Source organism: Asterias amurensis, chromosome 20 (genome assembly GCF_032118995.1).
Source record: "Asterias amurensis chromosome 20, ASM3211899v1".
Lineage (NCBI taxonomy): Eukaryota > Metazoa > Echinodermata > Asteroidea > Forcipulatida > Asteriidae > Asterias > Asterias amurensis.
This window is the reverse complement of record NC_092667.1, coordinates 255597-271372: the sequence shown is the minus strand read 5'-3', so window position 1 is coordinate 271372 and position 15776 is coordinate 255597. Positions and strand designations below refer to the sequence as shown.

General features: G+C 39.3%; 1 protein-coding gene across 4 annotated transcripts in view; it reads left to right on the top strand.

Annotated features, from left to right (window-relative positions):
• The first annotated feature begins 7631 nt into the window (after positions 1-7631).
• LOC139952113 (probable 3',5'-cyclic phosphodiesterase pde-5) overlaps positions 7632-15776 on the top strand; it is a 66268-nt gene continuing 58123 nt past the window's right edge. For 3 of the 4 annotated variants that reach the window (XR_011787870.1, XM_071951070.1, XM_071951072.1), the window contains exon 1: positions 7779-7909. The gene's annotated coding sequence lies outside the window, so the exon portion shown is untranslated. Of the gene's footprint in view, positions 7910-15776 lie in introns of all 4 variants that reach the window. The other variant, XM_071951071.1, reaches the window with a different exon arrangement.

The following is a 15776-nucleotide window of genomic DNA, read 5'->3' as shown; positions in this document are numbered from 1 at the left end:
GTATACATTCAGTCCTCTTGAAAGAACAACAACAACAACAACAACAACAACAACAACAACAACAACAACAACAACAACAACAACAACAACAACAACAACAACAACAATAATAATAATAACAATAATTATGTATGGCGAATATTCTTGCGAATATGAATATTTGAATTTCGCGGTGAATTCCTTACTCCTGAACAATTACGATCGCAGACGGTTTTAGTTGTGAACCTTATATGGATTTTTTAAGACTTATTGTGCTTTCTTGTTCGTTCTTTGAGTTATTATTTTGGTAAATTTCGGTAACCCAGAAAAATGGTATTATAACTTTATTACCAAGATCAACAGTGTACCAGGTTTTCTTGTTTGAAAATAATCGCCCCACGAAGAACGGAGCGCTTTACAAAGAAGAGGAACAAAGAAATCAGTCAGATCTGTAGTTCAATACAAATAATGGTATAAACTTACAGTTTATGGATTTAGAATAATGTGTTTTGTTCATTCTTTGACGGTTTAGCAATCAGATTACATTTTAGCAATTGGAGTAATTTTTTTACACCAATTGTTTCTACGTCGCAAAATGTGTATGTATTATGACATCGTATCGTTTGATGGAGCATGGAGAAAACCTTCAAAATACTTTCTCAATTTGAAAAAGCATGTAAACAAATGTATCAGCTGTATTCTTAACGATAATAATATTCGTAGTACATTAACTCGAAGTGATGACATTCTTACAGAAAGCAAGGAATTTTTGCAAGAAGCTTTATTCTTTTCGAGAGATTGATGCTGAAGCTGATTTTAAGTATGATGTCATTCATGTAGACGGGCATGATATGCTGCTCTCACACTGTGCATGGCGAATACTCTTGCGAATATGAATATTTGAGTTTCGCGGTGAATTCCTTACTCCTGACCAATTACGATCGCAGACGGTTTTAGTTGTGAACCTTATATGGTTTTTTTTTTAAGACTTATTGTGCTTTCTTGTTCGTTCTTTGAGTTATTATTTTGGTAAATTTCGGTAACCCAGAAAAATGGTATTATAACTTTATTACCAAGATCAACAGTGTACCAGGTTTTCTTGTTTGATTCGATTTGGTTTTGGATATTTGACCATCTATCAAAAGATATATTCACGTTGTTTTTATAAAATGCATTTATTCAGTTATAGTGTATTTGTTTCTGAGTTATTTAATATCGAGCGTGTTGCAGACAAGGTCACAGGCTAAGCCCGTACTTGTGCCCTTCTGTGTGCCGAAAGTTTGCCAATGATGTTATGTAATAATCAGAATGGTCAGAGTATTGTGGTAGGTGATGTGGAATTTCAGATTCCCAATTAACTGTCCCAAAAATGTCAGGGTTATTACGTGTCAACCTTGACAAGACAATGCAGTATGGATTGGGTAAAACAAAGGTTCTACTGAGAGACTGTGTATAGTTCTAAATGTTAAATGGGATGGTCCAACGAGACAATTAAAATACTGTGTGTTAACTATTCGACAGACCTGGTTTCCATGGTTTTGTCAAACTATAATTTTTTTTTTTTATTACAATTAAGAAAACTCATGGTCTTAGGACGGAATCTCAATGTTTTGGGGAGAATAAGGGTTAAAAGTCACCTTTGCTGTCCAAACGTTCATACACTGTAAAAAATATCAGTAAAATGTACGGCACATCTGGCAGCTAGGGTGCCAGGTAAAGTGCCGTAAATTTCACGGTGAAGGTTTTGTAAATTGTGTCTTGAAGGGGTAGTTTACAAAACTTCCACCGTGAAATTTACAACACTTTACCTGGCACCCTAGCTGCCAGGTAAAACGCCGTAAATTTACGGCTATTTTTAAGATAAGATAAGATAAGATAAGATAAGAACTTTATTATCCCACACTGGGGAAATTAAAACTGGCCATGATTCAAACAGTACAGACAAAAACGCTTAAAATTATTTAACAACAAACAGATAGATATAAATATTAATTAAGAATATCAGGTATAAAAATATGTATCTAGCATGGATTAAAATTATGCACAGCAATATTTATATACAAGGAAAAATGTACACAAGAGTGGTCCTTAAAACCGACAACGCATAAAACACAGCAGACTTAAGGGCCATTGTAAAAACGGATTGCAGTAGGGACAAAGGATTTGTTGTAGCATTGTGTCCTAATTCTACGTTGTAAAAGGCGATCCTCCCGCCGGCGACTTGATAAAAACTTAGGGTACATGGGATGGGATGGGTCAGACAGGATCATGTTAATTTTAGTGCAAACTTGGTCATGGTAGAGTGCCTCTGGGCTTTGTAGTTCGACTCTGGTTATTTTTCTATCTTGCTTAACTACTTTTAAAAAAGATTGTTTGTCTCGAGATAGCATGTTTCCATTAACACAAATAAGGCTAAAAGATAAAACACTTTGTAAAATAGTGTGGTAAAACAGTTCTAAAATGGTGTTATCTACGCCAAAGGAGTTAAGCTTTCAGAGAAAATACAAACGTTGACGTATTTTCTAGTTGTACAACTTGTGTTTTTATCAAACTTCAATTTATCGTCTATAACAGTTCCAAGGTACTTATACTCCGATGCTCTTTCAATTGGCCGTCCATTTATGGTAAGCGCTGGTATGGGTGGCCCCTCTTTCTGAAGTCAATTACCAATTCCTTAGTTTTATTCACATTAATTACAAGGTAATTTTCTGTACACCAGTTAACAAAATGATTAATTTCGCTGTTGTAGCGTTGCAATGAGTGTATCTTATCCTAACCATTTCTACCCTCTTACAATGGTGAAGGATTTAAATGTTATGTTCTACAATTTTATTTGTAAATGTATAGATCGTGTTTCTAGAAATTAGATTATCCAAGACTACAGTATTTGGGTTTTAAGAATGGTGTCAGAGCTTATTATGCTTTAAAAAATGGTTAAAAAACCTGGTTGCGTCAACTTCTTGTCTAATCAGAAAGCACTAGCCGGGGCTACCTCGTCAAATACCTTGTATTATCTTTTAGACGACAATGACAGTTTTCTTTCACTAAACGATTTCAGGGCAACGTTTAAAGTTCGGACAAATATTTGGGAGTTATGTGCAATCGTTATGTGCAAATATATGCTGAACAACGTTGTTCGATTCCCATAAGTTCCGTTCAATTACCAAGTTCTCCTGCTGTACAAAGCGTTCTCGTAGATTGTACGATATTTTTGCACAGTCTCAAAAATTGTCAGGAAGTTTGCGGACAACTGGGAAGCTTCAAATTTTTCACGACTGTAAAAAAAGTGTCTGATGACACCCTTTGCATGTACTGTTGATTCCAGTTCACAAACAGGGTTGTTAAATGGGTACAAATTACTTTCTTCTCAGAAATTTAATGCGAAATAGAATAAGTATTCTGTACGCTGTGAATAATCTACTCGGACTAACAGTTTAAAAGGCAGTGTTACACAGTTTTGTTAATTACTCAAAAAAATTGTTAACATAAAAACTTACTTGGTAACGAGCAATGGAGAGCTGTTGACTCACTCAAATAACAAGATACTTCAGGCCTGAAGCCTTTCATTTAATGCATCTGCTGAAAGAACACAAACTATAATACAACAGGGGTGCTTTTTCTTTCATCATTCTCTTGCAAATTCGATGACAAATTGAACGCAAATGTTCACAGGTTTGTTATTTTATGCAGGAGAGAATACTGGTCTTAGACAATATTATTCCCAAACGTGTCCACTGCCTTTAACTCAGTTGAACTCAGTTTAATAATTTTGTCATAACATACGCTGTTTTAGATTTGATAATGTGTGTTTGACTAAAGACTATAAAGAGCAATAAAATGTTATCAACGGAAAAATGCATGTTAAAGTTTTATGTTATCGTTTTCGTTATGTTTTACAAACACCAGACCCAAGCTCTGTTGTTGTTTTATCAACAGAATTTGGGTTCGAATCCCGGTCTTGACCCTTTTTCCCCTTTTTTGGTACTTACTCATAATAATTATTAGCATAAAACCTCACTTGGTAACGAGTAATAGGGGGAAGTTGATAGTAGATAACAATGTGAGAAACGGCTCCCTCTGAAGTGATGCAGTTTTCGAGAAAGAAGTAATTTTCCCAAATTTGATTTCGAGACCTCAGATTTAGAATTAATTTGAGGTTTCGAAATGAAGCATCTGAAAGCACACAAATTCGTGTGACAGGGTTTTTTGGTTTTTTTCTTCTTTCATTATTATTTCGTAACTTCGACGACCAACTGAGCTCAAATTTTCATAGGTTTGTTATTTTATGCATATGTTGAGATACACCAAGTGAGAAGACTGGTCTTTGACAATACCAACAGTGTCCAGTGTCTTTAAAGACACACATAAAAATCCTTTTATACTTGTAAACAAATCTGAGATTGAAGCAGTATATTTCGCGATTTCGCCGACGAAAAAACACTCGCTTCGTCGTTCACGTGGACGGAAGCATGAGTGTATTGGGCTAGTGCCCAGTACAACAAGTGAGGTCGTTGCCTGCATACGGGAAACCAATGGAGCCGGACTATACTAACTACTACATATTCATTTACGGGTCACGTCTTCAGATATGAGAGGAGCTCAACAATTGGATCGAAAAAGGCCCTATATTCCTCTAGACCAATCAAAATTATTCCTATATCACTGGAAAGAGAATTTTCTCTAGTTTAATTAGACATGCGATCCAGTTGTGTAATTTGAATGGAACGGCGGTGCTGTTCAATTTAGTGAGCAAACCCCGGGAAAACTGAGTTGACCTCCATATAGGTATTTCACTTTTGAGCGTTTTTAGCAGTTTTTCAATCCAAAAAGGCCCTATGTTCTCGAGGTGCATATATTAAGAAAAAATATCGTACCGAAAGTTGGTTTGGTACATAGCAGCAGTTTTCGCCAGCAGGGAGAAGTTCATGGGGAGGGCCATATTTGGCCATGAGTTTCACGTGTTAAGCCCCGCGTGACGGACTTCAGTGAGCAAAATGTCCGGAAGTTTTCCATACTAGCCGTGTGTTATAAATGCACATGGTTAGAAAGATATTTTAAAAATAGAATACAATGATCCACACAAGTATCACTCGAAATATAGCGTGGTTTCATTTTACCTCGTCGACTGACACGGTCGGCCATTTATGGGAGTCAAATTTGTGATTCCCATAAATTGCCGACCGTGTCAGTTCGCAAAGTAAAAGGAAAACCACGCAATTTCGAGTCATATCCCGGTGTCAAGTGTTTTCAGTAGGATAACAGGAAAACTGTTCACAATAAAAAACTAATTTTTTTTTCTTCAAATCATCTATCCATTTTTTTAAACAATAACACTTACCCTTCATGGTGTGTTGAAATTTTTAAAGTTTTGGTTTTACGTTGCGAGAGACAGTCCACCATTAACAGTGCTTATGCATGCACGACATTGGAGCAACGTCATATGTTTTCACACCTCTCATTGGTTGGTATTTTATTGAATATTCAGAAGCTAGTATGACGCGCAAAATAAATCAAAAATATTATTCAATTACTACTTAACAAATTTAATTACATTTTTGTCCCAAGGCATTATGGCTACTATATTAGAATCCAGAGATATCATAAGGCATGAAAGTAAAACACCTCACCCCCTTGAAGCAAAAACACTTCATAACAATCCGTCCCCCCCCATTTCAGACCAATAATGTTTGGTTTAAGGAGATAAGAAACCAATCTATGATATTTTCTCTTTAATGTAGACTTAATATTTATTACGCATATCGAAATTTATTACAGTATGCAGTAAATCAAAAAAAAAATTGTTGTCATTTTCACTTAAAATATTTTAATATTTTCCCCACATTTGCACACCATAGAATCCCAAATAGTAACCACCTCACGTGATCCATCTAGTGACTAAAGCAGAATGAAACTCAATCTCGCAGATAGTAATTTTGTTTTGATTTTTCGAGGTTGGATGATGTTTCTTTGACTCATTTGAATGTTGGCATAATAATGCACTAGTGATTAGTACCAAAAATCAATCATTTTATAAATGTTTGAGCATAACCAACGACAGGAAACTTTATTCTCAGCATGATTAAGCCTGATGAAAATACAGACCATGAGTAAACTGCATAGCTTCTGTCACCGGTGCAGCTTGCACAATTTCGCGGTAAACGGGAATCAAAGTTGGGGACCGAAAACATATGAGGGTCGATAACGTATGACGCTACGATACTGTGTGGATCATTACATCTACTTTTAAAATATCATTCTAACCATATGCATTTTATAACAAACGGTTACAAACGCTTTTTAAAGACCAACTCGACCAATCCAAGGCAACATGTTCCTTTAATGGGAGAATGGAACAGTGTGAACGTGGACCACGCATCATGTTTAGAAGTTTAAGAACAAAGCATTAAAGTATAACCCAGTTGTGGAATAGTCCAAATGAGATAAGTGTAGTACACTCTAAAAACTCCCGGGTCAGGGATTGACGCGGATGACGTCAAAACGGAACTTTTGAATCTCTTCATACTGAGATTTCCGGTTGAAATCTATTGTCTCGAACATTGTTATTCTACCTGTTTAATATCAGACCATCGGGTATACAGTTTTGTGTAAATTACCCCTTCTCTATAAAATTTCGTTACTCATGCAGAGGTATCCATTTTTACGTTTTGTGTATAGCTCTACACTCGTTACCAAGTAATATGCTAACAATTATTTTAACAACTACGCCCTGTTTTAAGGCCATAATGTTTAAGTTTGATTAAAAACTTAAAGGTGAAAATTAGAAAGTGAAAATCTTGCTAAATTGTAATTACTTTGTGTACATATTCTAACGATTTCTTCCCATAATTAGAAAAGTCATTCAAATTACTTTCGCACGAACCCGGTTTCCTTTATCAACTCAAGTCACAATCAATATAACAAACTTTCCTTGTGCTCTCGGTTGTTGACAAGTGGCATTGTAGGCTCTATAGTTAGGTAATACCATAATGTACGCCGCCAAATCATTTTCGGAAATGAGAACAGAAAAAGGATTTGTGATATGCAATTTGATTCTTCATAATCATTTTCGGAAATGAGAACAGAAAAAGGATTTGTGATATGCAATTTGATTCTTCATCTATGTTAAAATCAATAGGTTAATATCTCCTGAACATTTAGAAGAGGAAAACAAATTGAGAACTGCCTCTAGCCTAAACTAAAAAGTGTTGACGCTGATTAAATTATTATGATTTCAGAAAATCAACATTCATTAATTGGTTAAGCACCCCCTGTTGGTCGTCTATAGGTATGTCTATGAATATCGATTACCGACAAGTTGCGACGTCTTCACTTTAAGACTAACTACTCTAGCATGCAGCATATTAATATGCAGGCAGCCTAGCAGTACTTGATTTCAAGTCATAGATTGCGGTTATTTCTCTCATGATTTGCTATCACCCGCTCTAACGCGCAAATCTCATGTCGAAGGCTAATGACGGAGGGCGCTGTATGACGGAGGGCGCTGTTTCAGCAAATAATGTATCAGCTGAAAACCACGATCACAGATTTGGAAACCAAGTCTAGTACGTAGAGCGATGGATGGATGGATTGAGCTAGCTAGCACGCATCCCGTGTTTTTAATACAGTCTACAGTCTAGTCGGTGCGTGTCCCACACAGCAGACTACACTGTCAATCAACACACGGGGACGAGTATGTGTTAACAAACAGCATCAAAATTGCTGGTGGAACCACGGATCGGAGGAAACAAGAGAGAGATACATGTACTAGCAGTCATTTCAGTACATCAAGATCAGATGATGTTCTCGTTCTAATTCTCTTCCTCTATGTTATAACTACATTACCATCACTGCAGCACTGCAAGCATCAGCATCACCACTCGGCTGTGTGTGCTCATTATGAATTGGCTCGCTTCATCAATCCCGATGACAGGTAAGTTTATGAATATTGTTGTTTACCCTGTGAACGAGGCACGTTGTGCTATTTTACTATTGCCACTGCAGTGTCACGACCGTGCACTGGATTTCCATTGAGATGACAGCCATGATTGTTCGTAAACACGAGACCACAATGTGTACCGTAGGAGGTCCTGTTTTCGAGGTGTCCCTAAAATCGTGGCAAAGCTTTTACATCTCTGTGCGCGATGTAAACAGTCCCTAGATAAAATGTGTGTGGTTTTATTTTCCAAGCAAAGAGTCTCCTCTCCCTTGACCAAAACTTAGAAACACGTAAGGCTCCACTGGATATTTGCACTTGTAAATGCAAAAAGTTCGGTATTTTAGGCATTTCTAGTCTACAAGATACAAAAATATGTCATAATGTTGAGGCCATATAAAAATATTTGCCCACCGAAAAAGTTTCATCAAACACTATTTCAATTCACAATTCATGATGATCAAATCATGGGACTGAATATTTTGCTGAGCATTCTGGAAAAAAAATACAGAGGCTTAAAGAAGCCATGTGCCTTATATCATTTTCTAATATTTTTGGCGATTTTTTTTTTAACCCTCCGATCAATATATTATTAAAATTTAAACGATCAGCTTGTTGATTCAATTATCACTGTTTATTTATACGCTTTATTATAAATTTTAAGAGAAAAAAGGGGGAACAAAATAAATAAAAATCAGATTTGAAAGCCAATGATTATTCACACTTTTTATTAAATTATTTATTTTTGTTAGGCCCTATTTTTTGCAAATTACCATGGTAATTTTAAAATTTCATTAAAAAATATTTTGAATAAGACGAAGACAACTGCTGGCTATAGAGTCATACACAGGTCTCAAAGAACACTTGTAGTCACTGTAGATGTTTCTTCCATGTATGGCTTCACCGGGAAACCATGCTTTTTGTTTGCCGTGAAAACAGGAAAAACTCAAAACAAATGGGGCCAGTTGAAGTCATCGAAGATCGGTGTGTAGTGTGAACATTTCAATGTCCATCAAGTTTTAATATATGTTTGCATACTTCATATTAACAAAAGAAGGTAATTAGGGCATCGGTTGATATAAGGCATCATTATTTTTTTCCCAATTCAAAGAAAAAGGCATAATAGCGTGATAACTGGTAAGGGGAGGATACTCTGTGTTTCCTCCCTGAATTTGTTAACACCAACATTATATTCTTATAGATTTTGTTGAGTTGTTTCTATCCTTTATTTTAGAAGTTAGATTATAAGATAGAAAGGAGCTGTTTAATTATTCCCATCAAAGTAAACATTTCGAAACGTATATCGCCCCGATTGAATGGTTCAGCTACGAACACAGCATAACCCCCCCCCCCCCCCCCCAAAAAAAGAAAAAAAAATCATGTAGTTATTTCAATAAGGCTTTTCAGTGAAATTTTGTCAGAAACTGGAAGATCTGTCAAAAAACCCTGTCTTTTTACTCTTAGCTTTTTTTTTTCTAAAGGAATAAAGCAGTTGATTTTAACAAAAATCTTGTTTTATGTGTGCATGTTTGTTTTCTGTAATATGTAGTCCTATGCTACATGTGTAAACTATTTTTAAGGAGTAATTGTACCGAGATACTTTGTAAACTGTAGTAATTTAGCCCCTGGGCTGCAGCTACTTTGTTTACATAAACCTGAAGTACATGTTGGCCTATAGCAAGTAGAGCGTAGCAAATTTAAAACTTTGGAATAGGAAGACTCTTATGAGCCTAATAATACAGGAACTAAAACCTTAACAGATTCCCTAGGTTGTAATAATGACAGGAGGGAGATTGTTCCACATCATTGACCAGCTATACTGAAAGCTTTTTGACTCAATACTCAGTTTGCAATTGATTAATAAAAGTAAATGAGTAGAAAGAAATATTCAATATTAACAAAAAGATTCTTAGTTCGAATCTGTTCAACTTGACCTAACATTTTTATTGAAATGATGAAGAGCTATTTTTCCCAAATCCTCCGCTCACAACTTCTGCCTGTTGTGCAGAGTGTATGCTCGAGTGCTCTTGGAGTGCATTGGTTGAACTTGCTTAACGAATTGGGACACACTTGTGTGCAATAGAGTTTGGTGCTCTGCCGAAGTGTCGGCTGCATCTGCTGGGAGAGCAAGAGCGTGCGCAATCTGCAAATTTGCGCTCTATTTGAACTGCAGCTCAAATGGATGATTCTGATAAACTGCCTGCAATCTGAAGGTTGTGCAAACTCTGTAGATTGTGCGTGCGTGATGGCAATTGATGCATTGTCGTTGTTTAAAAAAAAAAATTCCCAATGCGATGAATTTTGGCCCCAATGCATTAGACTGTGAGACAGACAGACCCCTAATGCGTGAGACTTGGAAGGTCTTCTCAAAGACTTTCTTTTTCCAACAGCCCTGACATGTATGTAGGAGGCTGTGTCGCGTCACGTAAGGGCATGGCGTGTGCGTAAAGTGCTCGCCTCTAACCAAGGTGACCCGGTTCGATTCCCGGCCGAGGCCGTATGTGAGTTGAGTTGTGCCTTGGTTCTCTGCTGTGCCAGGAAGGTTTTCCAGAACATCCGGTTTTCCTCCCTCGGGAAAAATCAAACACTTTCGATCTTGGCTGTGCTCCGTGGTCATAATGGGTTGAGGTTGCTGGCAGCCAAAGGTGCCCTTGCATGCCTGCTTCTCAAACACGTTGTAGCCTTGTCCTTTGCAATTCAGCTCTTAGCTGCGAATAAGGATGATTAGCCCCCAAATTATTAGTATAAGCTGAGCAGGTAATCCCTCTATGCAGTCAATGGTTTCCTCAAATCGTCATCTCTCCTCGAGGACCATGGCTACAGTAACATCAAGGAATCCCCGCCTGTTACTGTTCATTATCTTTCCAGTAGTTCCTTGCCCTTCTCTACGAAGACGTCTATCAAGGAATTGAGATCAGTTTTGTTCAAGACATTAAAGGAACACGTTGCCTTGGATTGGTCGGGTTGGTCTTTGAAAAGCATATTTAACCGTTTGTTAAAGAATGCATATGATTAGAAAGATATTTTAAAAGTAGAAAACAATGATCCACACAGGTATCACTCGAACTTGCATGGTTTTCCTTTAACCTCGTCGACAAACACGGTCGGCCATTTATGGGAGTCAAATAAATGGGAGTCATAAATGGTCGACAGTGTTAATTCGCAAAGTAAAAGGAAAACCACGCAATTTCGAGGCAAATGTGTTTGGATCATTGTATTCTACTTTTTAAACATCTTTCTGACCAATGCATTTTATAACAAACGGTTACAAACGCTTTTCAAAGACCAACTAGACCGATCCAAGGCAACCTGTTCCTTTAAACTGGCCCATACCTGTAGGAGTGAGACCTGGGTCTATCGACGAACTTTCGAATTGGCCTTTTCTTTCCCATTCTCTTTGACCGTGTCACTACCTTGAAGGAGCCCTCTCCAATCTAGGGATCAAATACCACGTCAAGTCTTGTTGTGTTGTTGTGTCACACTATTTACGAAAAGACAAGCTTGTCTTGCGTATACATGTGTAGTCACCAAATGTCAGACACCGATGAGGCTTTCCAAGATCCTATTTGCACACCATGACTTCATGCCGTTTCTTTCCCATTCTTAATGACCGTGTCACTACCTTGATGGAGCCCTCTCCAATCTATGGACCAAATACCATGTCAAGTCTTGTTGTATGTGTATTTTTGTGTCACACTATTTACGAAACGAAACAACAAGTGTATAGTCACCAAATGTCAGACACCAATGAGGCTTTCAAAGACCCTATCGGCACACCATGACTTCATGTTGCCATTGTTGTTTATTTGTGGTTGTGGTCAGCCCAGCCATAAATATCATCAGATCTGCCTATTGGTGTTGAATTAATTTCTCCTCCAGAATTGGCGAGAGACACTGGGACTGAAGAAAGCTTCCTACTGGAGAATTTTCACAATTTCCAAAGTACTTCTAGTGGCAGCATTGAGCAATTATTCCAGTAACTTTCTGTCAGTTTTGATAATCTTCTGTACCGTACATTTTGTTTGGTTAAAATATTGCAATGTACTGATCAGTGAAAGTTTTTTAGCAATGTTTCAGGGCGTCACTAAAACCAACAGTTTCTTCAAGCAGATGTTGCTTCCAGTTGGTCATCTCATGTACTGATTTCCATGATCTTCATCATCAAAGTCTGTGTCATCTTCTTCAGCCAAGGTTGGGTTCAGTCGGAACACGTCAAATCCTAGTGTAACTGTTTGGTAAGCTTCGAAACGTCATCAATATCTCTGTCTTCTTGAGGGTATTCAGATCTGCCAGATAAACACATCCCCACTGATCAAAGTTACTGTGGTCATAGGTAGTGGGGACATGGCAGCATTGCTGAAAAAAGCTTTCAGATTGGGGATCAAGTATCTGTCTTTCTGAGTCCTGGATCTGTATCTCCACCATCTCAATGGAATGAGACTACAGTCGGAATTTGGGATTTCCAGAGCATTTGTTGTTGAATTGGTTTATGAGCTCATGACCATTGCATTTTCACTGCTTACAAAATCTGACAGTCATAGTTTGGCCTACCTGGAGAAGGTGTGAGATCCACAGTTATACTTTGGCCAACCTGGAGAAGGTGTGAGATCCACAGTGATCATTGTGCCTACATGGAGAAGGTGTGAGATCCACATTGATCATTTGGCCTACCTGGAGAAGATGTGCAATCCACATTGATCATTTGGCCTACCTTGAGTTGGTGTGAGATCCACAATGATCATTTGGCCTACCTTGAGAAGGTGTGAGGTCAACAGTGATCATTTGGCCTACCTGGAGAAGGTGTGAGATTCACAGTGATCATTTGGCCTACCTGGAGAAGGTGTGAGATCCACAGTGATCATTTGGCCTACCTGGAGTTGGTGTGAGATCCACAATGATCATTTGACCTACCTGGAGAAGGTGTGAGATCCACAGTGATCATTTGGTCTACCTGGAGAAGGTGTGGGATCCACAGTGATCATTTGGCCTACCTGGAGAAGGTGTGAGATCCACAGTGATCATTTGGCCTACATGTACCTAGTGAGGGTGTGAGATCCACAGTGATCATTTTGCCTACCTGGAGTTGGTGTGAGATCCACAATGATCATTTGACCTACCTGGAGAAGGTGTGAGATCCACAGTGATCATTTGGCCTACCTGGAGAAGGTGTGGGATCCACAGTGATCATTTGGCCTACCTGGAGAAGGTGTGAGATCAACAGTTATTATTTGGCTACGTGGAAAAGATGTGAGATCCACGGTGATCATTTGGCCTTCCTGGAGAAGGTGTGAGATCCACAATGATCATTTGGCCTACCTGGAGAAGATGTGAGATCCACAATGATCATTTGGCCTACCTGGAGAAGATGTGAGATCCACAGTGATTGATTGGCCTACCTTGAGTTGGTGTGAGATCCACAATGATCATTTGGCCTACCTTGAGAAGGTGTGAGGTCCACAGTGATCATTTGGCCTACCCGGAGAAGGTGTGAGATCCACAGTGATCATTTGGCCTACCTGGAGTTGGTGTGAGATCCACAATGATCATTTGACCTACCTGGAGATAGTGTGATATCCACAGTGATCATTTGGCCTACCTGGAGAAGATGTGAGATCCACAGTGATCGATTGGCCTACCTTGAGTTGGTGTGAGATCCACAATGATCATTTGGCCTACCTGGAGAAGATGTGAGATCCACAATGATAATTTGGCCTACCTGGAGAAGATGTGAGATCCACAGTGATCGATTGGCCTACCTTGAGTTGGTGTGAGATCCACAATGATCATTTGGACTACCTTGAGAAGGTGTGAGGTCCACATTGATCATTTGGCCTACCTGGAGAAGATGTGAGATCCACAGTGATTGATTGGCCTACCTTGAGTTGGTGTGAGATCCACAATGATCATTTGGCCTACCTTGAGAAGGTGTGAGGTCCACAGTGATCATTTGGCCTACCCGGAGAAGGTGTGAGATCCACAGTGATCATTTGGCCTACCTGGAGTTGGTGTGAGATCCACAATGATCATTTGACCTACCTGGAGATAGTGTGATATCCACAGTGATCATTTGGCCTACCTGGAGTTGGTGTGAGATCCACAATGATCATTTGACCTACCTGGAGATAGTGTGATATCCACAGTGATCATTTGGCCTACCTGGAGAAGATGTGAGATCCACAATGATAATTTGGCCTACCTGGAGAAGATGTGAGATCCACAGTGATCGATTGGCCTACCTTGAGTTGGTGTGAGATCCACAATGATCATTTGGACTACCTTGAGAAGGTGTGAGGTCCACATTGATCATTTGGCCTACCTGGAGAAGGTGGGAGATCCACAGTGATCATTTGGCCTACCTGGAGAAGGTGTGAGATCCACAGTGATCATTTGGCCTACCTGGAGTTGGTGTGAGATCCACAATGATCTTTTGACCTACCTGGAGAAGGTGTGAGATCCACAGTGATCATTTGGCCTACCTGGAGAAGGTGTGAGATCCACAGTGATCAGTAGACATACCTGGAGAAGGTGTGAGATCCACAATGATCTTTTGGCCTACCTGGAGAAGGTGTGAGATCCGCAGTGATCATTTTGGCCTACCTGGAGAAGGTGTGAGATCCACAGTGATCATTTGGCCTACCTGGGGAAGGTGTGAGATCCTCAGTGATCATTTTGCCTACCTGGAGAAGGTGTGAGATCCACAGTTATTATTTGGCTTACGTGGAAAAGGTGTGAGATCCACGGTGATCATTTGGCCTTCCTGGAGAAGGTGTGAGATCCACAGTGATCATTTGGCCTACCTGGAGAAGGTGTGGGATCCACAGTGATCATTTGGCCTACCTGGAAAAGGTGTGAGATCCACAGTCATCATTTGGCCTACCTGGAGAAGGTGTTGGATCCACAGTGATCATTTGGCCTACCTGGAGAAAGTGTGAGATCCACAGTGATCATTTGGCCTACCTGGAGAAGGTGTGAGATCCACAGTTATCATTTGGCCTACCTGGAGAAGGTGCGAGTCCCACAGTGATCATTTGGTCATTCTGGAGAAGGTGTGGGATTCACAGTTATCATTTGGCCTACCTGGAGAAAGTGTGAGATCCACAGTGATCATTTGGCCTACCTGGAGAAGGTGTGAGATCCACAGTCATCATTTGGCCTACCTGGAGAAGGTGTGAGATCCACAGTTATCATTTGGCCTACCTGGAGAAGGTGTGAGTCCCACAGTGATCATTTGGCCTACCTGGAGAAGGTGTGGGATCCACAGTTATCATTTGGCCTACCTGGAGAAGGTGTGAGATCCGCAGTGATCATTTGGCCTACCTGGAGAAAGTGTGAGATCCACAGTGATCATTTGGCCTACCTAGAGAAGGTGTGAGATCCACAGTGATCAGTAGACATACCTGGAGAAGGTGTGAGATCCACAATGATCATTTGGCCTACATGTACCTGGGGAAGGTGTGAGATCCTCAGTGATCATTTGGCCTACTTGGAGAAGTTGTGAGATCCACAGTGATCATTTGGCCTACATGTACCTGGGGAAGGTGTGAGATCCACAGTCATCATTTGGCCTACCTGGAGAAGGTGTGAGATCAAAATTGATCATTCTGTCTACCTGGAGAAGAAAACTATTAGTGCTGGGTGAATAGTGAAATTTTGTTATTCAGATTTTTTTTTTTGCCGCTAGAGGGCGCTGTTCGTTTGTGAACGAGATCTTATGGGCGGATTGATATTAGTTTTAGACAGTGTCACTTGGTTCATTCATAAAAATGACCGGATCTAATTTAAAGATGGCGATTTGATTTTTCGCCATTAACCGGATATTCGAATAATTCGCCCAGGCCTAAAAACTATGGTATTATTATATATA